Source organism: Carassius carassius, chromosome 49, assembly GCF_963082965.1.
Source record: "Carassius carassius chromosome 49, fCarCar2.1, whole genome shotgun sequence".
NCBI lineage: Eukaryota > Metazoa > Chordata > Actinopteri > Cypriniformes > Cyprinidae > Carassius > Carassius carassius.
In genome coordinates this window covers 12,430,243-12,455,638 of record NC_081803.1, presented here as the reverse complement: position 1 = coordinate 12,455,638, position 25,396 = coordinate 12,430,243, and the positions used below count along the sequence as shown (strand labels likewise).

Genomic DNA, 25,396 nt, shown 5'->3' with positions numbered 1-25,396 from the left:
GAGAAATAACTCTTATGAATGGGAGAAAGTGTAAAATGGCAGAACAGTCCCGCCTTCTAAATAAAAAAGCCAATCGCCAATTGGTAAAGTCATGGTGCCACTGCAGCTGCCCTTAGAAGTTTTGCTTGTTACAGAAATAAACAATGTTCTGAAACGCGCACTTAGGACTGCAATTGCGTATGGGCTGGTGAACTGGTAAGCTTGGTAAACAGTTTTGGAGAACTTGATGTTTCTCCATTCAGAGACGTAAGCACATTTCAAACAAGGCTACAAAGTGAAATCAAGACCGAATTAATAGTACCAAATTAGAAGGTTTCCTGTATAATTACTGCAACAACTAGGGGATAAGCAAAACAGAACAGACATTGTCACAGAAATATATAATGAACCAGAATCAAATTGAAATCAAAACGAGAACTTGTTAATTATAATCAAATCAGGCAAAATAAATTCACCTATTAATTATGCTTACATTTTTTATTTTTCAGAATGTATGGTTCCTTTTAAATGGCCATCACTTAACAACGTCCTTAACCAGAACCAGCCAGAACAACATGGCAGCCATATAGAGAACACTTCAAAAACCTTTAAAAAAAAACATTAGTAATTGTAATGCAATTCATTGGCAATGACTTACAACACCCTAGCAATATGGAACGACTTCTGCATGGACAAGAACCAGAGAATGCAAATGAAATCTAGTTAGGATTGAAAGTGAATACAAATAAACAGAGTTGCAATGACATTAACATTGAGAATGGCGAGAGAGATGGATGTTTAATGACTAAATATTTTGATGAGGTAATATGGATCACTAACCTGAAGGAGGCATGTGTCCTGGGGCCTTAGGTGGGAGGCATTAACCTTGCTGTTGAAGTTGTTTGTTTGAAGTCGAGCTTTAAGACTTAAAGACACCATTAGGAGGGTTCAGGTATAGAGCTAAATTTCTTCTCCTACAGCACTGTATCCAGACAATCTCCAGTCATCAGAGAGGGATATCTATAAGACAGAGATGGAAAGTCACATAAGCCTAAACATACTGTGATGTCTTTGTCTTTGTGTGCACCTGCTTCTTTATTTCTTCTGACTGACATATTAAGCTTCGTATTTTGAGCCAGTTCTCCTTTAAAATTGAATTCTCAATTAGCCTTTGGCCTGTATGCACACAAACAAAAAGCAGCAAATAATAAAGTTTCATTCAAAGACTTACAACAAAGCACTATTATCCTGAAAAATATGAGAGAAGACAGTCTAATGATCACAACAGAGGTTTAATTGCAATCCAACTGCATTAATTTCCCATATTTTAACATGGCACACTCAAGGATGTCCATTAGTAATGACACAACTGCATTGTTTTGTCTAATAAAGAGCTGTGTGTCTCGAAATATCTTTAACCCTGAACAGTGTAATACTAACTTAAATCTCAAGTGTGAACTCCATGCAAACTCTGGTTTACAATTACAGCAGATTTGATTAGTGCAACAGGCTTACAGAAACACAAAGAGATGACTATCACTTGTCCGTGGGCATAAAAACATGCTCATTGCAAGAAAAAAATTCAATTAAATTAATTATGTGAGCCATGTCAACAGACTCATTGGAAAATACTATTCACTAGAGTTTTCACCTGAAATGAACACTACTGGCAGTAAAACACCAACATCTTTCATTCCTTTTCATGCAAAATATGATTACAGGGCAGATTATCAGTTAATAAAGACTTACTTTTGTTAGGTTCCCTGCACAATATTATATTGTGCCTTATACCACTTGTAATAATCAAAACTCCATAATCATCGGGAAGAAGGAGGCGGGAACCGGCGGACAATCAAAATGAAACTTTAATAATCAAAATAAACACAAAACAGCGCATCAGCCCCTCACGGATGACTGATGCGCACAAATAAAACCCAAAACATAAAATAAAGCCCAGGCCTGGTGCTCTCTCGTCCTTCACTGTCGTCGCTCCTGTTTTATATCCTTCCATCTCCTCCGTGGGACTCGAGACCGGTGGGTCGAACAGGTGTCGTTCATTTCCCAATCACTCCACCGGCCTCACTCGTTCCCACGTCCCTCGGCCCCGCCCCACTCGTCACACCACTTTTACCATGTTATGTGATTAGTAATCAAATAAATTTTGAGATTTGAATCACATAACCAGCTCCATATGTATGGCTAATGTAGTAAACTTGCTCAGTACCTCACTTGCTCAGTACCTCACCTGGTACAGCATTACACTTGTAATGCATAGTGCTCAGGTACGATCCTGTGAAACACAAGGCTCAATAAAATAGCTCAAAGACTTGCATATTATTGCATATTGCATATATATTTTTTATCTCACGTTTGCTTTTGTTAACAATATCAGTTAGGTTTAGGGTATAGGGTTTAGTGTAGGTGGTCTGTATTTATAGAGCATTAACATTCTAGCACCAATCACCAGACAGTTCATATAGATACAATAAGCAGTGTAATAAAATGTTGCCAGATTAACATTCATCTGGTTTAGAAAAAAACTATTTTAGTGCCACTCTCTAGGCATTTCACTTTTAGTGTTTCAAAACGTGCAAAAAACAGCATTATACCATTTTGCAAGATTGGCATGCAAATAATAAACAATGAACAATGAGTTCTGAAAGAAAAAAATTAATGATCAGTTTTATGGTCATATATGGTTTATAACTCATAAACTCAATGAGTCATGTACTAAAAACTATGACAGTAAATGTGGGATTTCACTGTGCAGAATGACAGTGTCAAAGCAAAGGTTTGGTGGTCATACTAAAACAGCTTTTTCATCCAGGAAAGCGAAGCTGACCTTTAGAAGCACTGAATCTAATTTACACTCTCTGTCTCTCTTGGCCACATATGGCACATCAGCTGAAAACATATTAGAGTGCATTAATTTACCTGACAGAGAAACAAACAAAGAATTAAAGAGTTAAAGAGTGGAAGGTGGAAATGACCTTTGGATGCCTCTGACTTAGACAGCGAAAACAAACCTCTTTAAACATGCCAACTGTGTACTATATTTACATCTGACCCTCTCTCAGCGGTCGAATATGAGTAAAGTAAAATTGTGCAAGGGCAGCTGGAGTCACTGCAAAGAAAGTGGGAAGAACGATTTATTGGATTAGATGTAAAAAGAGCAAGAGTGAAGACTCATAATAGAGCAAAAGGGAATTGATAGGACTTTCACTCTCTCTTGCTCTGTGACAGTGGCTCAGCATTGCTTATAGTGTGGTTGCAGTTATGACCAAATTAGGTAAGAGATTATTCCTGGGTCATGGGAAAGTCGCCACACTGAGATCTGAATCTAAGCAGTAGCCCGCTGGAGTAAAAATGAGCTGACTCACTGAAACACAACGACCTTCGATACTTCTTTCTCCAGCAAGTCTCACTACAGAGGATTTGTTTGGGCTTTCAACAGAAACCAAACCAATACACCAAATATTTCAGTCAAATACAACACAAGTGGCAAGTTAATTTTGAGCTCAAGCTTCAGATTTTCATACAGAAAAAAAAAAAATTATGATGGATTATTAGAGAATCGAGAAGGCTCTGCCACTCAATACATCTAAATCGTACTTTTAGAATTTAAGGCTTTAAAGGAATAGCACATAAAAAGATGCATCATGCCAGGTTTCGCGTTGATGACAAAACATAAAAATAATATAAAACGTATTATTACAGACAGCATTTACTCTAAGGTTTTTGTTTGAATTTCGGTGCATATATTTTAGCAGAATGTTCACACTGCAAAAGTGTATTTTTTTCGAATTTTTACATTTATATATTGTCACAGTGTGGTGCAGGAGAGAAGTGTGGTGCATATGATCCATATGGGGTAATCCATAGGTAAAAGGCAGAAACAAACGTATACGTAAATCGACGAGACCGGACAACCAAACACTGAATTAAATGCAACTTATAAGGGGGAAGTTAATGAAGTTAATTACAAGACACACCTGAACATAATGACATACTGTAATAACCAAGGGACACTGAACACATGGAGGGAAAACACAACCTAATGAGTCCAGGGGCATGACATATAGCATTATAATATATTAAGTATATATTATTATTTTTAATTAGTTATTATTTTAAATTTTTCAAATTAACTTTGTTTTCTTTTTAGTGTTATTTTTATTTTTAAGATATAGCTTTAGTCATTTTAGTACTGTCTGTACTTCAACTTTTCGAAAATTTAAATGGTTTAACTTTAAATCTTTTATCTTTATCTTTTTTTTCTTATTGATGAAACATTTCTATAGTTGCAGCTCGCATTGCTTTTGTAACAGTGGTTTGGAATGACATAAAATGTAAATAAAGTACATTTACAGTTTGTTTTTTAAATTTTGGGGCAAAACATTTCTTCAATTTGCTGGAGAGTTTTTATAGTACACTACCTCAGCTGTTCAGCAATAGAGAAAGCACATTAATAACGGATATAGTTTAGATAATACTTGAGTTACTGTGGAGAGTGCAGTTCTTGCAGGAGGTTATGGCAGCCTCTTTAGACCAACTCATTCATTTCTCTTGCTCGCTTTTTTTCCACTCTCTCCACATAACAGACACAATTACAGGCTGTTCAGCAGCAGAACTCAGCACTGTCACATAAAATTTCATTACCTGCATACTAAGTATCGAGAGCTGCTAGATGACTACTGTTCTCCCCGCTGAATCAGGCCTGCCAGTCTGGAACCAAATAAATAATAGTAGCTTTTCCCAGTAAGGCTATAATTAAATGGACAGAGAACGCAGGATTACTCTCCTTTTCCCTGCTACAAAATCGATGCAAGCTGCAACTCTCAGGTCATTGTAGCACTGTCTATTTGGCCAAGTTCACGTAGAGAGGTCTAAGCATTATCTGCCCTCATACTTCACAAAAAAGGAGGATATGGTGCCCAGACCTATTGGTTTTATTTGTTCACAGATTGAGAAAAACCAGGCCAACCAGTCAGCCTCTGTCTTTTATTCTCTCTCTCTCTGTCCATCTGTCTCCTACCAATCCATCATGAGAATGAGGAACATTTGTGGCCATTGTCAGCTGGATAATCAGGGAATGTTTATGATCAGTGAAGGGGAGACAAAGGGAGAGACGGCTATTTATCAACTGGATCTTTCTCTTAGTAAACCCACCCACACAGACTCTCTACATACACGCACTCCCAGAATGGGCAGATCCTGGCCCTTCTTTTAATTAGTCATCTTATACAGAAAGAATCCAGAAACATTTGCATCAGACAGGCCGGACATTCAATGAAAATTAACATGGCTGCGTGCATCAGAGAGGAGCCAGGTGGGGAAATGAGAAAGTTGAAATTATAAAAAGCAAACTAAATTCACCGCTGAACTCCAGGGAATTGAATTATTCACTTTGATTGGGAAATGTATTAATTGCTCGCATTTTGCAACATGCATGAATGCCTTGATCTCAAGGGTCTCACGCAGAATGTGAAATGTTAAGAATCTTGTTGCTGCTCGCTCATAAGGAAAAATACTGAAGACAGCTTTAACGTCAAATGAATGCTTAATAAAATCTGCTATTGACATGATTTTATTTATTGTTATTAGCAAATAATAGCTATTTCAGTCCTGCTGTCTCACTCTCATCATTTTTCTTTTGCACTTTCGCACATGCACGTAAATAATACATAAAGAGAATTCTCATGTTTGCTTATTTTAACTCCTCGGATACTGTTGCTTGCACAGAGAAACATTACAGAAGGTCTCAAGCAACGAGTTGAAAATTAGCATGAATAATATCTGCTGTAAGTGATAGGCCTAATAATGTGAAGGATGTTATTATTACCAATGTTGAAATTAATTGTGAAATTACAAAGCATTTCATCTGAAATTTTTCTTTAAATAAATTGATAAATTATGCTGCAACATCATTAAATTTGGGAGTCGACAGAACAGATTTATTCCTGACATTTCTACAGTGCATTTATTATGTTACTGTAAACTTTTAGTATAGGCTAACTACATTGCTTAACATAAAGTGTCAGCAAAAAGAACATTGAAAATATAAATGCAAAATGACAAGAATCTTAAATTTTCAGCTGTTCTATAAAAAAAGTAGATGTTTTACTTGGTCAACTTAAAATGAAGACTGACACATGCTGCATGCTCACAACTGTGATATACCAACTCAATCTGCAGATTTGCCCATCAAAGTAATAAATTAATCCCACATGCTCAAAAAAAAAAATGCTCTTACTTTTCCTTAGTAAAACGAATCCAAAATCCTTCCTAAATTCATGATCCTCATATAAAATATTGGTACTGCCTCAAACTTCTTGATAATTCAGAATTTTTCTCGCAATTCCAGATTTTTTTTCACCAAATTTTACGTTTACATCTCGCGGTTCCGACTTTTTATCTCTGAGTTTCTAGTTTATATATCAGAATTTAGACTTTTTTTGTCAGAATTGCAATATATATTCGCAATTGTGAGAAAAACTTTTTGCAACATCTCGCAATTCAGACTTTTTCCACAGAATTTAGAGGGGGAAAAGTCCGGATTGTGAGATAAAAAGTTGCAAGTAGCCTACCTTTTATTTAATTTTATTTAACCCCAGGCAGAAACAAGCTTTGACAGAAGAGAATACAAAACGCTGATACATTTAAATACATTGTTATCAACTGTGTTCTTTTATTACAATGAGTATTTTAAATGCAAGCAAAAGACCTATTTGTACGATCCCCAACACACTATTTGCAGAAGAAATAAAACTTAGGCCTACTGCAGACGGATCTGCAAAGCCCTGGTGCTAAATCTCATGAGCAAATACAAACATATGAAAATTGAGATGAGGGGTTGTAGAGGAGCTGTCCTTGTCACTTGGAAACTGAGGAATGAGTCTCCTTATCTGCATAAATGAAAACACGGACAATGGCTCTTCTGAAGACTCCACATCAATCAACACGCATGCTTTTGTCTCACCGATTGTCATGGCTCTGTCAGCGCGGGCCGCGGCATGCTAAATGTGAGCAGCCGGTCTGCGGTCCGCTATTTGCATACGGGTTATTGCTATTCTGCGACTCCAGAACACATTATAAATAATTTGGTGTAGTCTGTAAGGGCACGTGGATCAGAAGATGTTTAACCAAAAGGAGTCCTGTGGTCTCATTCATTATGGAAATTAAAGGCTAAATTCAGAAGCGGAAAGGCTAATGAAGGATCTTTGACATCCTTTCACACGCCTTTTAAAACTAGTGCAGTTTATGTGACTCATAGCTACAGGCGAGAGAGCTGAGAATCAAGATTGGACTCTCATTTTTACATTCTTTCTCAGGGTGTTTTCACACTTGGTTTGATTCAGGGGTCTGAGGGTTGCTTGCATAAATTTGGACATATGTGAACGCTTCAAACTAACTGAACTGAGACTTAGGAGGTGCAGTATGATATATTTATATATATTTAGATTATTACAAATTCAGACAAAATAAAAAAATACAATAAATCCCTCCAAAACTGCTCAACTACACAGTTAAAAATAGCCTAATAAAATGAGTGATGTTACATTGCAGATGTACTTGTGATGTAAGTAAGAGATTATTTTTTATTCGCTGCTTGAATAACTGGGGAAATGAAAGCATAGATTACAATGATTTTATTACACTGTGATCAAGTTAATGCAGTCGTAGGCCTATTAAAATATTTTATGACCCCCACATCTGGTACTTGCAAAAAAAAAATGGGTTTATGATGTGCAATGGGTAAACATTAGGCTACTTTTAACCTTATCCTGCAGTCCGAATTTTTTATGATACTTTGATTTTACATTTACTTACTATTATAATAACTATTAATTATTCAATTCAAGTTTAATCATATAGCTTTACAGGAAATTAAGTTTCAACAGTATATTTAATAGAATTATGCATAATTACTTGCAGGGAACCCTAAGCAAATCCCAAATCCTAACCCTAACCATATAATAAGTACACGTTAATTAAAATTACTATAAAATGATATACATAATTGCACAGCAACAAGGACACTTTAAATAAAGTGTAACCCATTTTACTATAGTGACCATTCTCACTATTAACTGGTTGCTAATTAGCATAATTATTATTAACATACTGGCTGTTTATTAGTTCTTCTAAAGCACATATTCTGCATTACTATGTTCTACATCTCTAATTCTATCCAATACCTAAACTTAGCAACTACTTTACTAACTATAAATGAGCAGCAAATTAGGAGTTTGAGGCAAAAGTCATACAGTAGTTAATGGCTTGTAAATAACGAGAATTGGACCTTAAAATGAAATGTGACCATAAAAACATTAAAACTGTTTGTTCAGTTTAAGTTACAGCAAAACAATGTGGAATAAGAAAAGAAACATATTTCTCAAGAAAAAGGCTGTCAAATGTATTAAACAACCAAACATCTCACCACTATAATGACCCCATTTTTAAGGACACTGGGTTAAATGTGTAGGAGGGGTGACTGGGGGAGTTGGGTTGGGTGACAGACACAAGCTACTCGCTCTCCTGGTGTCAGTGCAACTCTATCATCCTGGGCCAAAGAGAGTGGAAGCAGCAGGTAGCTTATTGCTGAGTAAAATTCAATAGGGGCATAATGATGTCTCATAGCCACAGCCAGAGGTAGGCTGATAATAACTGCTGCTGGAAACGTGCATCATCATTCTCTTCATGGCAGAGAGGGGATCTTTCTCACTCTTCTTCACCCGTTTTCTTTCAGTGAAGAGAGTGATATGCCAATCACAGTCCTAGTAGGAGCCCAGTCATCACACAGAGCAGCTCTGCAATTAAACATGCCTCACACTCTCGAAAAACGACTGCACGCACCGATATGGAGAAATAAACACACTCATTATTCAGTTCATTAATCAGAGAATTAACGACCGTGGATCAGAGATGAAGTACACGCAGAACAGGTTGGGTTAACTTCTTTGAAGGTAAGTGTTATCACAGCCACTATTCTATAATGAAGTCGAGTCCAACGCAATGAACTCTGTGGTGATTCTTAAAGCGCACACACACTGACAGCAATTTGCAGAAAAAGCAACCGATTATAGCTTGGGAATCAACAGCAATAGGTGGCTATTGAAACAAAGCAGAAAGAGTTCAACCACTGTACTCGTACTCAGTTACAGGCTATCAGCTAAATAAATCAATATATAAATGCACACACATAAAACAAGTAAGACTATCTGCAAGGAACTAATAAATAAATAATATATATATGAGATTAACTGGAATTCATTACCTTATAAAGAAAATAATAATAATAATAATCAACATTAAAGCCCTTGTTAAGATGCAGTGCCTACCAAGACTCAAGTTGAAAAGCTAATATTGTCAAGTCATCAGCGTGAAAGTACCTTTAGAGTTTCAAAAATAGACCATAACTCATCCTTCTTGCTGGCTTTAACAGATATGATACTGAAACGCTTGCAGTTTTATAAAGCATTTTAAAAAGACAGTGATTTCTTACGGAATCACACTGGACTGTTTCTGTGAGGGTGACTAGTTTTGGCATAAAACCAGCCTTCCACTCCGAGTGTGGTCTATTCATCTCTGACGAACTAGACATGTCCCTGTGTCTGCTGGTAAAGAGACATCTTTCTACCACCATCTATCAGTCTAATGGATATTACTGACACCAAGACAAGAGAGAGAGAAAGAGACTTTCTCTTTGCAGGATACCACCACACTTCATTCGCTGCGAATCCCGGCGATGTGACAAATCCCGCACCAGATAATTTCATGATTACCTTTTCTCTTCAAAAGAAGTCGATGGCTGTGAAGAGCTTAAAGAGCTGCAAATGTTTACAGAATCAATGAAGGTGAACTCAGACTGAGACATAGACAGGTAGAACCACAAGAGATCCTCATTTGCAGTAAGATACCTCAAAGATCACACAGAATAATACATATTTCCCTACCCACCTACCTACCCTCCCATCTCCCACGTCCTCCTTTTCATACTCAGGCCACGACGACAGAGGATAGCACTCTAATGATGCTGCATCTGCCGCCATATTAATGAAATCCCCTGGGGTTTGTTCACTGGCCAATCAGCATTATTTACTGGTGCACCATTTATCCCAGCTCCATCCCAGACAATGGGGAGTCAGTGAAGGGCAAGGGGCTTCGGATGAACTTGATGCTGATGCTATCAATGGTCCCAGGTCTAAAGGCCACTGTGCTATTAGACAGGACGATGCTGTCGCTAGTTTTCCTCCCACAAGAAATGGACAGAGAAGGACTGTGGGTGGATGGAGACTGAGGGTCAGACACTGAGGGGGCTGAAGACAGAAGAGCTCTGTGGCACTCAGAAGTGATTAAATATAGTAAAACAGGAACATCATGACAGTATGGACACAGTCAGACAGCTGTCAGCCTGTCTCTTCCTCTGCCATGTCTGAAGAAACGAAGCAATAAGACTTGAAATCAACAAAGAAGTGATTGCTAGTCCACCCTTGTGAAGTCACATAATCTCTTTTGCATGCATTAATTGTGTGTTTATCTATGGCGAGTTCATTTTTAAGAAGACTCATTTATGGTGTTTTGACTGTACTGAATCGTGAAAGTGAACAGCTACTGTTGAGTAAAAACTTAACCAATACAAAATCACTAAAAGATATTTATTTAGAAGCGAGTTTTGAATTGTACAAACTAGGGTTTGCATTATGAATACATTTGTTTTGCATTCGACTCATCAAAAAAATTACTCACAGTTCACTGATGGAGTCAGTTGTGAACTACGTAACAGCTGTGAGTGATTCTTTGAATAAGTGAATCAGATTCAAATCGTTAATTCACAAGTGAGTTAATGAATTTTATTGACTGTTTAAAAAATAAATGGTTCAAAACAGTAATTTCTTCTAAAATTGGCTTTTGTACAACTTTTGTGTCATTTGGAAATTGTTTCCCAATTTACTGTGGTTTTTTCTTTCTTTTTTTTTTTTGTCTCATTTTGCCACCATTTTAATGGCCGTCTAAAACATTTATGCAACAGAGAAGAAATAATTTCCCGGCTACTCAGTTTTTTAAAATTATTTTTATTATTATTATTATTGGTGATAGAAACGTACTATGGTTGCAAAAATACAAAGTGAAACAACATGGGGGGGGGGGGGGCTGAATCAAACTAATTCTAGAAACAGACTAACTATGGTAAAATACAAAGTGTCGGAATATTTTACCTATAGACACAGACATGAACCTCTCTTTTCACTGTTTCATTTAATCACCAATATTTGAAGAAAATGAAAATAATACTTGAAATGAACAGAGCAGTGATTGCTGGTCCACATTTGAGAAGACTCACATACTCTCCGGCATACAAATGTACTTTATCACTGTCACCAGGGAGAAAGCTTTTAAATGACAAGACACTTAATAAACAGATGAGAGCTATTCAAAAAGGAAATGCATAAATACTACATAAACACACAAACACACACACACACCGACACTGGAATATCTGATACGGCTCCATGGTCCCTTACTGATTGCTTTGTAAATGTTGGCAGTAGTGGACAAGTGGCTTTTTAAAAGCTTCAAGGTTCTTTGTTCTTTATCTTATCAAAAGAACAGTGCTAAGCTATACCAACCAATCTGTTTCATCATGAACCACATTTCATCAGCACCATGGAAACCAATCGAAACTATTTAAACAACACTTTCAGTGGCTAGAATGACATATTTTCCAGAGCTTTCAGTGTCTTCTTCATTGTATAGTGAGGATGTTTCTTCATATCAGTCCCAATCATGCAGTAACCAACCTGAATACTGCTAACAAAATGGTCTAGTCCTAAGTTCAACTATTGTATATATATTTTTTTTTTCTGTAATTTTGTTAAATTTTATGGTGATACACTCATCCAGAATGGGCAAAAGAGTAAAGAGTTTCATTACAGCGTGACATCGAAGAATAAGATAACTAAAGTACATTTTAAAATCTAATTTGAAGAAGGCCAATGTGAAAAGTCTATAATTTGACATTTTATCGGGACTTTCATCAAGATTACTAGCATTTAGTTTGGACCATGAATGACCTTGTAGGATGATCTGTACTATTTATATTTCCATTTAAGGTGGGCATATACTGTATAACAGGTTAGTATGTGCTTTGCCTAAAGAGAACAGAATAAATGCATTCAAAATATCACCCACCATGGCAGCTACATTTGTTTGTTTACCATGTGTTATTTTCAGACATTACTGTCTATTTACAGAATTAAACAGTGTCACCAAAATTCTGCAGTATTCCGGTAGCATGAACAAAGCAATGAGGGAAAGCTTTGTAGCTCATTACTGAAAGTGTCACTTAATTGAATGTGGCTTCTTCAGACAGCGGTACAGCCGCTCTTGTTTATCGATGTATCCCCTAAAAAGCACAAGGAATCTCAACATAATGGGATATGGCTCTGTAATTGCAGGATTTCATAGTTTATGATTATGTGGTTTTATTGTCTTGAGTACCAATGATTTTGTATTATACACTAAAGATGTTTAATGTTCAATGAATTAAATGAAAATTAGGAAAACTTCTTTGTGATTATATCAGGTTTTATAAATTGCTTGAACAGATTTGTTTTCGGTCTTAATGTATGAACATAAATTCATTTCAACAAGATGCAGTGAAAAAAAAAAGAATTCAAATTGTGGCATCAGACCACATGGACATACTTTTGTAACACAATATGAATTATTAAACACACACACACACACACACACACGCAAACACACATACACACACATATTCCCAAACTAAAGTGTGACCCTGATGACTAACAGTGTTTTGTTTTTTGTTTTGTTTTTCCTGTCATACAACCAGAAATAAAACAATAAAAAACATATTTTAATTTGGAGTACTAACTTAAATTAACTTCATTAAAAAATAATTCTCAAATCAATAAAAAAATATAAAAAAAACCCATAGTCCCACCACAAATGGATTAAGCACAGTTCCATTGTACAAATTTAATGAAATTATATTAAGTTCAAGAATCATGTTTAATTTGCCCATTTTAACAGCAGTAATATTCATTTTTATTGCTGTAAAACGCACCAAAAAATGGTTCTTACTGGAAGATCCATCACAAGCAGAAACAATAGCAATGTTCAATTGTGTTTCTGCCAATATCACTCAGCCACACTTTCGCTCTCTTTGCCTTCTGGCAGAGATCACACCCTCAGTAATGAAAAACTCAGCCTGAATCTTCCAGAGTAGAGAGAATGGGATAAAATCTTTGCATTTACTTGATACAACCCCAGGCATCCCTCAAGCAGAAAAGCAATAGTTCTGGCCTGCCATCAGAAACAAGGAGAAATAAAATTTCCCTCTGGCAAATTCAAATACAGGATTGTATGGAACAAATTAACGAACTTAGCTTCTGCATGAAATATCCCAGACATCCTAATGACTAAATAGGTATAGATTCCCTCACCACAAAAGGCCCTGGGCATGGTATGGAATGATTTTAAAACACAGATCTTATTGGGAAGGAGGGCTGCTTTGTTTATTAAAATGAAGATGGAGGCCAGCAAAACCAATTTTTCGTACATTTCAGCACTTAAGTTACTCTCAGCACATACAAACACTTTCCTAAAAGAGGTAAAAACAGGTATTTCTTGATTAGCCGTCTATTTTTGGCTTGCAAAGAAATGTAGTTAACGCATAAAATACACTCATAGCGTTTGGCTTTCCTGAGTTTCCCAGCTGCAGCATTTACATTAGCCTGAGTTCGCTCAAGCAGCACTGAGCACTCTGGTCCTTCATTGCAGCATTCATATTTGCACTCTTGATCAGTATATAAAAAACTTCCAGCATAAATCTAAAGACATAGTAAAGGACTGTAATACAATTTTAAAGTGCAGCTGATTAGAGAGCAAAGTCCAGAAGAAGCTCACTTGGCTGCCTTTTTATTTTTATTTTTTTTTAACAGTCTCGGGAAGCTATGTCCAGTCATGCAACTTTCAGCATGTGAATGCGGGAAAGACACTGTTTGCCAAAATTCAGTCTGACAAAATTATGTTAATAATGCTATCCTTTATCCAACTCAATGATTTTTATTATTATTATTTTTTTTTTTTTTCTGACATGTCGGTGTTATATCTTTCACTTGGATGTTACAAGTTGCACTGAGTGCCGCCTTCATTTCAGGCTGCAAAGCAAATTTTTTTTAAATATTATTTTAAATTGGGGGGTGATTCTTTACTATACCAACACTGTGCGTGTGTGTGTGTCTAGAATTATTTGATGATTAGGAGCCCTATTTTAAACATGGAAACACATAAATATTAGAATTTACATAAAAATACAAATAAAAATATTTTGATAAAATTAGGGAATATTAACATAATGCACTTTTTAGTTTATTAATCAAATGTAAGCTAATTAGTAACATCGATCATGTTAAATGCTTAACATTTAACACAATGTTATATTTTGCAAATAGGAGAAAGACACACATGGTTAATTCAACAAATCTCTGTCTGTCATTTCACTTGGTCATCAGTGCTTCTCAGTGAGCAGCAAAAATATCCCTCATCAGATATGGCCATTGCCTGATGAGAAGCTGGTCTGACAGAAATGAATTCTTTTCATTTGCTCTTTTCTGCTGACATGGAAGAAGACAGTGGCATCAATCAATTGACAAAAGATCTGGATGTCATTCAGCCTCCATTTCAAGGCTTTAGCATCACAATTATTTATTGAAATAAAATAACACCAGATATGTGATGAAATGCCATGGTATTTGTGTCTATGGAGCTCACACAAAGAGATGTTCACAGTGCTACTGAGTTCGGCCCACCAGCTGAAGTGTCCCTTGTGTCACTGAGATGAAACTCACACAGGTATCTGCCCTGTTGCCCAGAGCCTCAGAAGCTGGATCACAGCGACACTCCAAATGTCAGTCAATATATCTGGAATAGGGTATACTGGGAGTGACACATCCCATCAGAATAAGATGAAGAGAATAAATCCAAATTTGAAGTAGAAGATAATGTGTTAAAGATGTAGCAGAGTGTGAGAGTATGCATACAGGATGTAGATAAGGTGTTAAACTCCCTACAGCTCTTCACTGGCCTCTAATTGCTTCACACACTGAACTCGTTTCTGTCAGAGCTAATTACATAGTCTGCCGAAGCCTATTAACAAAGATTCATTCATTCTATTAGCCCTGATTAACTAAGGCTGTTCACCATCATAAATTTTAGATTTGACTTTTCAATCAGTACATCAATGATAAATCAATAAGATTCCTTGCAGGGACTGGAGGAAAGAAAGTTCCCAAATAAGACATTCTTTAATATCTCAAATGTATCGCCTAAAGAGCATATTGATATCTTCTCAGATTTTGAGAAAAAAAACAAACAACTCAGGTAATCTAACAAGTGGCTCTTCTAGAACAAGAAAAGGTTAACAAGGCAAAGAGAAGAAAACAAGAAAAAGACTAAGACTAGAGCTGAGTTTCGATAAAAATGTCCAGATTTGAATTCATTCCAGATTCTGAATTCTTTTGGTAATATTTAAATTTCAGTTATGATGTCCGCTTAGCTTACAAATGAAATACCTCTCAGATAATGTAAATTATTAGGAATTACAAGGAACATTCTAACTTTGTAAATTAAAATCTTGTGTATATATATATATATATATATATATACACACAAACATTTTTTTAAGTAAAGACTGATATAGAATTTTCTTGTTAAACTTACTGTAATATCTTTTTATTATATTTTTAACAGTAGCTACATGCATTTTCAACTGTAAATTATTTAACAGATATAATATTCAATACGACAACAAAAAAGTCTGTAGTAAATCTAAATAGCATTTCTTGTCTTTCTGAATGAGTTATTAAAATGACCTGCTCAAGAGAGTGATTTTAGTTATTCCTTCCTGAATCAGCTTGTGCTGTGTTACTGCAATAGTTCTTTGGCTTTAAGAATAAATGTTGAGATTATTCAAATAAAGATCATGAAATGAATATTTTTACCCTCTGGGGTGGTAATAGATATAGCCATCTCAGAGTATTCCTTCATAAAAGAATATATTTTTACTTGCTCTTGCACAGGAGCCTGACGTGATATCTGTTTTTGTGGAATAAAATAGGGCCAAAAGTCCACAGAGGAAGCTTAAAAAGCCATGCTTCACTTACTTCTGTGAGCTGTCACTCAAAGCAGGAGTTTATGAGTCAGAGTTCAGCCCTCCTCTCACTTGATGTGAAAAATGTGAGGGTAGAAATGCAGCGACAACCTATTCATTTACCAAAGTAGAATCACAGTACCTGTCGGAAGAAAAGAAATCTGAGGTCTGAAGTGGAATAAGTAAGAATTGAACATCTGACATCCTCTTGAATTCGAAGAGGCCCACAGACATCCCTGAATAAAATGTTGACCCTGGTGGAAAATGATAATTTCTACAGATTTTACCACAGGTTCTCACGGTTGCCGCAGGCCTTCGCAACAATTCCAGATGATGCTAATCCTGAACTGTACTGAAGGCCACAAATCCCTGTGAGCAGCCCTGGGGAAATGAAGCACTAGGTGAGAAAAAGTGAATCGCCGGTCACATGTGCTTCCCTGGGTGCCATCGCCCACATCCTCCAAGAATAGCGCGACCTCAGAACACCCTTATTACACTGAATCTTTCATGATTGGCTTCATTTCAGCCATGAAGTGTCAAGAGCTCTCCAAATCTGGTATGAGCAGCAATTAAAAAGATCAAGAGGTCTAGGAGGAGAGTAAATCCATCCTCATTGAAAAGAGGAAGCAAAATGATCCCTGACTGAGAGTAACCTGATCTTCACATCACTTTAAACATTTAAATTCATCTGCTACCTCATTTAATGTACTAAGCAAATTCATCGGAAATAATAAAGGGCAACTTGAGAAATAAAAACAGCTGTTACTTTGATAATGTGGGCGTTTGGTGTCTCTCTATAAATATCTGACTTAATAAACATGGAATGAAGATCGCATGGAGGAATAAGCAAATGCATTTAAGGGATGTTTCCTTAAACATGTTCTATTTCTACCGTCTCATTTAGCCTCCAGGAATTAAATGCTGGTGAATTACACATGGCTTCACGTTCAAAAAGCTCAGAGAGAACATTTCATTCATCTTTGTAATGGTATGCAGCTGCTCAAGGTTAGCGGTGGGCTTCAGGTTGGAGCTCCAGCCCCCTCAAGGCCATCTTGGTAGGGTGGCATACTGATTTCAGCAGATGCCCAATGGGAGCTCTGGGCATCAACACTAACATCCTGCTCCCGGCAACTCCATGGCCACCAAAGACTGTTTGACTAAATGCAGTAATAAAATCATAATGTGATAATAATGAGCTCATCACTTATAAATCAAATGCACTTTTCCATGTTGTTTCACAGCTTTGGTGAAAGTTGTGTTAAGACCAGCTTTTGATTATTAAAATAAGATTTTCTTCAGAAAGGCAATAGTGTAAATTAAAATGCTAACTGATTTCTTATAGGTGGCTAAAAAGTATGCAAAAGACTGCTACTACAGTATATGTTTTTATGAAACTGCTCTCAGAAAACTTAATTCTGATTGAACAACTGCAGCATTTTGTAGGCAAATATATCAGAGTTTATTAAGCAACAAAATGCAATGAATAGAAAACACAAAAGTTTTTAATTATTATTATTAATAATAATAATGTTAAATATTATTGTTATTATTATTATTATAAATATAATTAATTAATTATAAATATAATATAATATTTATAATAAATATAATCTTGACAAAATCAATTAAAAATACAATAAACAAAACAAACAAATAAAACAATTCAATATTTAGAATTATAATTAATGTAAACAAAAAGCACAATAAGGAAATGTATTATTTAAATGTGTTTTGTTAATAAATTGTTATGAGATTATGTTGACACTTTTCATGTAAAACCATGATCTGCACTCAAGAAAAATCTTCACTCAACAAAAAAAAGTCTTCTTTTAGTCTTAATTTTGACACTTTATGTCAGTTATAATTATTTTATTCAAATTTCTTTATCACCCAATCGCTTTTATTTATTAATTTATTTTTAATTATACCACTTGAAATTCCGCACAGTTCTTTTTTTATTATTATTACATAACTTGGTTGTAGACGAACAGAAAAAACCTTTCAGAAATAATAAATGTTCATGGCCTGAAATGTGAAAAGCATTACAATAATTTGTTTACTTAATGTCCTAATAGACCAAAGAATAAGACAATGACATGCTCAATTTAAAATCTGTGACTGAATAACGAGCACAGCAACAAAAGATGAATCTCAGGAGAGAATAATGCAGATCCTCACCACATGCAAATGTAAACTCATGCATGCCTTGATCTGCACACCTTCACCGAAGGTAAAGGATGTGACCCGTTGTGTCTCTCACCTGTCAAACACCATGGAAACACAACAACACATGCAAAATAGACTGATACCTGATCCCTTTGATGGCTCAGTCTGACAGCGGATCCATTACCGTCTCATGTAGAGAGATGAAAAAATACTACTATAATACTATAATAATAAGGCTTATTCTTTACCATTTATAAGTGAGTCACAGCAGAAGATCAAAGGATGGACATGCCTCTAACTATAAGAGATCTTCTTGTATAGTTGGCACTTACTCACAGTGGGATATTTGTGACTATTTTTGAAAATATAATGTGAATCAGCCCTATTGAAAGACATTTCAATGTCTACCATCCAAGTACTCCGCATGTACCAATAAAGTGAACAAATAAAAGACATAATCAAATTGTTTCCTTTTGAATATTACTACCATAATGGAAAACTGTATTTTTCAGGCTGCCATTTTGAGCATTTCCAGGATTTCATAACTTGCTAAGTTGCTATCATTTCCAACTTTATTTAATGCTAATCATTGCTCCTGAGGAAACATACCATATTATAATCAACACTTGAATAAATCCCCAAATATTCTTCAATTAATGAATGAATTTATCATTTAAATAGCTTAACATTTTCATGGTAAGGAAATGCATCAAGAAACTCACTCAATCAAAATAGGACATAGCTCTGAAAACTTAATTTGTGTGAATTCGAGAGGCGTATTTTCCACAACTCCGAAGACAAAGATGCCTATACTAAAGTACAAGTTTTCACTATCCGGACCCTGTTAGGGAGACAAACACTCAACAATAGCTTGTTGTTTAAACGTGTAATTAAATTTAACAGTAAGTAAAGAAAGTGCAGAGTAAATGGTGTAGATATGCATGGGAAAGCACAGAACAGAACAGAAAAGGATTTGAGGTCAGTGGGCATTGATTCAACAATGATAACATATTCTATTAAGATAATATGCAAGGATTGTGAGTAACAAGCACTGGTTTACAATAAACCTATTGTCATACTTGGCATTGACAATACAATCATTGTTGCTACTTAATTTTGTGTTTTTGTATTCATAATTCAATTCTTATTTCACTTATGGTTATTATTTTGGAGGGTTTTTTTGTGTTAATTTGTAGAGTTTTTGCAGAGACTCAAGCTATGTTAAGACACTAAAAGAAACAAGAAAATGGAAATAAATAAATAAATAAATCTGAACAACAAGACCAAAATAAAAAAAGGACGAAACCCAAATAGTAATATTGAAGAAAAAAATTACAGAAAAATTAAACAAATTAAAATAAAAATTAAAATAGAAAAATAAAAGCCAATTAAACACTTAAGACACATAACACATAAACACGTAAGAGTATTTTTTTTCTTCCATATAATGAAGAGCAATTCAGTGGTTGAAAGAAGAAAAATTAGAATTTGTTTAAAGAACATCCAATTCTATTTCTCCAAAGATTATCAATGTAATCATTGTATCTGTCTCTAATACTCGATAAAGTTTTGTTCAAGATCATCAAATGATCAGGTGTTGCGTTGCCTTAAAAGTTTTCTTTAGGAAGTATGTTCATGCATAAACACAGCCAGTTACGGCACTGACTGACAAGGCGGCAAAGCAGCTGCCTTCTTTTTCTGATGCACCCATAGAAAAGTGACCCACTAAGGAGGAACTAAATACAGTCATGGACGAGTGGATAAGAAGGATTTACAGATGGTCTTTGCACACAAACATCCACACACACTTACACAAACAAACACCACCAACCATATTCAAGAACCAGCTGCAATCGCTGCTTCCAATCCAACATCAGTAGAAGAGAAGGCCGTAGACAGCTGTGAGATAAAGTATCAGAACACAGCCTAACAGCACTCTCTCTGCCCTGACAACAGCTAGTGACAGGCAGACGGGACGCAGAGAGGGAGACATATGCTCGATGGTGTATAACGCTGCTCTGACATCCTCTTAAATCTGCTCCGTGTTAGCGTCTGATTAGCAAAAACATTTCTATTTCAGGATAAGAATAATTCCCACTGATGAGACTCAGCTACCAGGCTCAAACGCTCGCAGACTTTGTCATAAGCAGGGGTGTTACTTCCTGACGAGACATATCTCTGAAGCCTGTGCCTATCTTTACAAAGCAGCTTTTGATGCAGACTTTTTGTACCCCGGCTTGTATCTATTTCACAAATGAGCATTTTATTGTTGAATCCATACAAGATACTTCCCTGAAGCTATGGTTTCTTTTTTCTAAGTTGAACTTCAGTATGCTCAAAAATATTCTTTAGTCAATTAGCTGCTCGATAATGGACGTTTTTCTGTGCTGCGACACTCTGCACAAAGAACACTACTGAGCCGGGTTTCGTAACGTGTTATTTGTTAAAAATGACCAAATGCATAGAGACCTTGTTCCAGTGAACACATTTAGCTCTTTCGACTGCCTAACAGGGGCATACAATCAAGCACACCGGCATGCAATCTCCTTAGGCAAACATTTACTGTAGAATAGCATCTTTTTTCTATTCCAGCATGATAAGCCTTTGTGAACAAAGTGAGAACCATATAGAAACACAAGGTCTGCAGCAGCTGAAATAGAAGAATTTACTAATGCATAGCTTGTGACATTTACAAATCTTTTTAAATCCATTATATTATAAATATTTTTTGCATTATAACATTTTACTTTTATAAAGGTATTTTTGACATGTCTATTCATGTCCTAATCACATCCTAACAATATAAATAAATGCAATGGGCAGATAAACGTACAGTGGTAAATAGTTTACAAAATACCATTTAAGAAAAATCTACATATACCTTTCAAAAGTTTGAGGTCAGAGTCAATGTTTTTTTGTTTTGTTTGTTTGTTTGTTTTTTTTAAATAAATGAATCCTCTTATTCAACAATAATGTATTACATCGATTAATTTCAAGTAAGCATTCAAGTTCAAGTAAATTATGTTGTTTCAAATTTTCTATCAAAGTATTCTGAAATGAATCACTAATTCCATGTAAATATTACGCAGCACAAATGCTGCCAACACACCTAACATCTCACTGATGCTTGCATCTGAACGGGAGCAGATACCAGCACATGTTCCAACATCCAGTAGAAAGCCTTCAAAAAAGAATGAAGGCTGTTAAAGGGGGCAGGATAGGCTTTTAATAAAATTTGGCTATATGCAGTAGAAATTACGGAAATAAAATAAAATGAAATCAGTACTACATGACTAGAGAATCATGTGGCATTCCCTTAGTAAAAAAGGTAGGAAAGCCTTAACACCCATTTCTGACTGGCTGTGGGTGGGAGCACAAAGATATAGAAGTCCAGTCTGAAGTTTTAACAAAGCTCTGGAGCAGTAAAAATCACATAACATGGTAGTTTAAATGAACTAAACTTTCAAAGTACAATGCTTGTGCAAAACACAGAAGAGTTATTTTATTGTTAAACCAGAAACAATGTCAAAAGTCCTTGGTGTGACACAAAAGGACTTTTGCTGACAAATAAATTGGGATATCTGGGTGTAGGTAACACAGAAAAAAGTACACATTGTTTATTTACATATAAATACTGACATTGTAACAATACATAGTTAGTTGAAATATCGGCAAACTTACCCTTAAAAGGAATATTTCACCCAAAATTTTAAATATGCTGAAGATTTACTCCCTCAGCCCAGTGAATGGGTGCCGTCAAGAACAAGAGATCAAACAGCTGATAAAAACATTACAATAATCCACACGACTCCAGTCTATTAATTAATATATTGTAAAAAATGAAAAGCTGTTTGTTTCTAACCAAACATATTTGAAAATTTATTTTAGAACTATGTGGACTGTTTTCATGTAAACATTTGATCGGTGCATATTTCCCTCCTGATTCAGACAGAGAGCAATTTGTATAAAAGATTCATATTTTAGGAACAGTTCTTACGGCACCCATTCACTGCAGATGATCCATTAGTGAGCAAGTGATGTGATGCTAAATATCTCCAAATCTGATCCAAACAAGCTCATTTACACTTTGGATGGCCTGAAGGAGTACATTTTCAGCAAATTAAAATTTTCAGTTGAACTATCCCTTTAAGAAAGACCAAATACATATTAATGCCATATTAAGCAAACATATATGGGAACAGTGTCCAGATGTCCATACACTTTTGGCCATGAAGTTCATCTACAACTGGTCCACATTCAGTGCTGCTAGGAACAATCACACTAAAACTAACTGATGAAGCAGAGTAAGTGCATGACTGAATTTATTTGGCATTGGAAACACTGAAATGTCCAAAAAAGCAAAAAGCTTTGTCAAAATTTTGAAGGCAAAACAGTTATTACTGTCCAGCTGTAGGAATGTTGTTGTTTTTTGCCGTAGTGTGGCTGCCAAAGTGGAAATGCTGGCTGCATTTTTTCTAAGTCAGGACTGAACAGATTTCTCCATAAAATGAGCAGTTTGGCAACCAATTATCCCTTTCATCACAGTATAAACACAGTGAGAGACAGTTACTGTTATATACAGCCTTTTAAATGGGGAAAAAACTTAATGGAAAACCAAACCATGTTGTTAGATCTTTCCCGGGTTGCACTCGCTGCCATGCTTAAATATTAACATTTTAATATTTAAGGATAAAATGTTAAAAATTTTAACATTTAAGAAAAAAGTTTAAGAACCTCTTAAGAATTTTTTTTTTTACAAAGGCATATATGGCCTACAAAACTTTATCTTTATTCTCTGCCAGCAGTACACAAAATGCGTGCAACTAAATTATAAAGTCAAAATTCACAATTACAATCTATCTGCTGCCTTCCACCATGATTTAAAAAATAATTTTCTCCAACTTGAAATTTTCTTTCAACCCAAACTACAATGCACTACAAGGATGTATATCTGCATTGATAATTTAATTCTGTAAATGTCAACAAAAAAAAAAGACTTAAAAGCAACAGTGTTTTTGTTCTGAAAGACCAAGCACTTTCTAACCATGTTGTTGTTCTTTGTTGTTATGTACACTGGTACACATTGCCTCACACAACTCCAATGATAACATTACATTAAAAACTTTCAACAAAATACGGCTAAATTAAAGCTGCTAACTAGAGTGTGCTGCACAGCCAGGAAATACTGAAACGGAGAACTAAAAAGAGCTAACTGACTGTTAATGACTGTCAGAAGAGCTTGCCAGATCAGAGTGGCTTTTAAGAACCAGAGCTGATTGTCATTCAGCTTGAGTTCTGAGGGAAGCTGTGATAAGAAATAACTCTGCCCCATCTGTGATCCAGCTCTTCCTCTGTGACACCCATTAACGCTGAGTGTTAAGTATAGGTATCTTAACTCATCTGCTCCACGGATCGCTGCGCTCCCCTGCTCAGAGCGTTACGGCTGACCGAACCCCGGGACTCCCCAAAGGGGTCGATGATAGGATGTGTTTACAGACCTGTGTGAGGTCACCAAGTCGCAGTGGGTCACCTACTTTCTGATGCTCATGCATCTTTTCAAAGCCTAGGCTCCACAACCAGGATGAGTGTCTAGAGAGAAATACTGTACTGGGAAAGGTCATTCCACCCAACTGGTGACAAATGTTAATTTAGAATTTAAGCCTGACTTAAAGTTCTAAGTAATTGTAGGGGATCAAACCATAGCACCATTTTAATTTTGCTGTTCTAGCAGTCAATTATGCCTTTGCAAAATAATAAATAAAGCCATATATTGATTATATAAAATGGTAGTTTCAGTTAACTAATATTTCAAAGTACAATACTTGTGTAAAACACAGAGGAGTTATTTTCTGTTTAACCAGAATGAATGTGCAAGACTAAAAGATTACCTCAATAAAGAATTTCCGCAATAAAAAGACTATACGTTGCTTTCTTCACCTTCCTTTTTTATTTTTGTACCTTCTCCATCTCAATCTAATATGTATCACCAGGGAAGGACCAAAAACAAAAGCTAAAGACAAATCATAAATGTGGAGCCTCAAGAAGAAATCGAAAAAGATGAGTAAAGTATTGACATCTTTTCAGGATTATAAGACAAACCTCAATAACAGCTAAAATGCATCTTTAAAAAAAAAAATGATGTCATGAAAATGAAACAATTCTCTTCAGGGGCCAAAATCATGAAAAATTCAGTGCATGGTTTTCATCTCTAAAAGGCTTTACCTTTTAAATGTAAAATGAACAAAATTGACAATGGAACAGGCATTCAAGCAAACACAGTGATTTGAACTGTACACTGCATTATCTTCTGCTAGCCTGTGATTTGAAAAGCAGTACATGGAGCAGCACAGATGGAGTCTAATATTAGAGCCAGTGTCAGCCATGAGAAGATAAACTGAGAAAGGAAATGTCTATGCTGCTCTCGGGTCAGAGTTTCTACCCGGTGGAAGAGGGAGTCTGGCCCTCCAATTGAGTGGTGCGATCGGGAATCATTGATGTATGTTTCGCTATCAAGTGGTGCTGGGATGGCCATTCCTCTTTTCATCTGTTCCAAAGGTTCGGTTTTCCTGCTCAAAGAGTAAACAAACACAAAAATACACCCAGCCACCCTGTCAGATCTACAGGCGCTGGGGGAGGTAATCCCTTTGTGTGGCTTTCAAACAGAGCTGTAGATTCAGGCTCTCATCCATTCCAGGGGATTGGTAATTTAACGTGCTTTCGGGCCAAGTTTGCCAAGTGTCATAGGGGTTTCTTATCCGTATTGAGTTTCTTGGTTGGGATTAGTGTAATGGGGAAGCTTACGGCAAGCGTCCACAGCCTTTTCTGGGATCAAACTTGATTTAATTGGTTTGCCTTGTGTTTTTTTATTTTTTCATCTGAAAGCCGAAACCAACAGCTTGTGTGGCATGAGCGGTTTCCTCCTTCTAGGTATTCACCACTACTTCTCAACCCTAAACCCTAAAGTCAGTGTTAAAGAGATGGTTCACCCAAAAATGCAAATTTGATGTTTATCTGCTTACCCCCAGGGCATCCAAGATGTAGGTGACTTTGTTTCTTCATTAGAACACAAGCCAA

The 25,396-nt window shown here is 35.9% G+C and overlaps 1 long non-coding RNA gene across 2 annotated transcripts in view; it reads right to left on the bottom strand.

Annotated features, from left to right (window-relative positions):
* Positions 1–309: 309 nt before the first annotated feature.
* LOC132132519 (uncharacterized) overlaps positions 310–25,396 on the bottom strand; it is a 54,742-nt gene continuing 29,655 nt past the window's right edge. For both annotated transcript variants that reach the window (XR_009429048.1, XR_009429047.1), the window contains exons 4-5: positions 820–999; positions 310–698 (exon numbers count right to left, since the gene is read on the bottom strand). This is a non-coding gene — a long non-coding RNA (uncharacterized LOC132132519). The remainder of the gene's footprint in view (positions 699–819; positions 1,000–25,396) is intronic.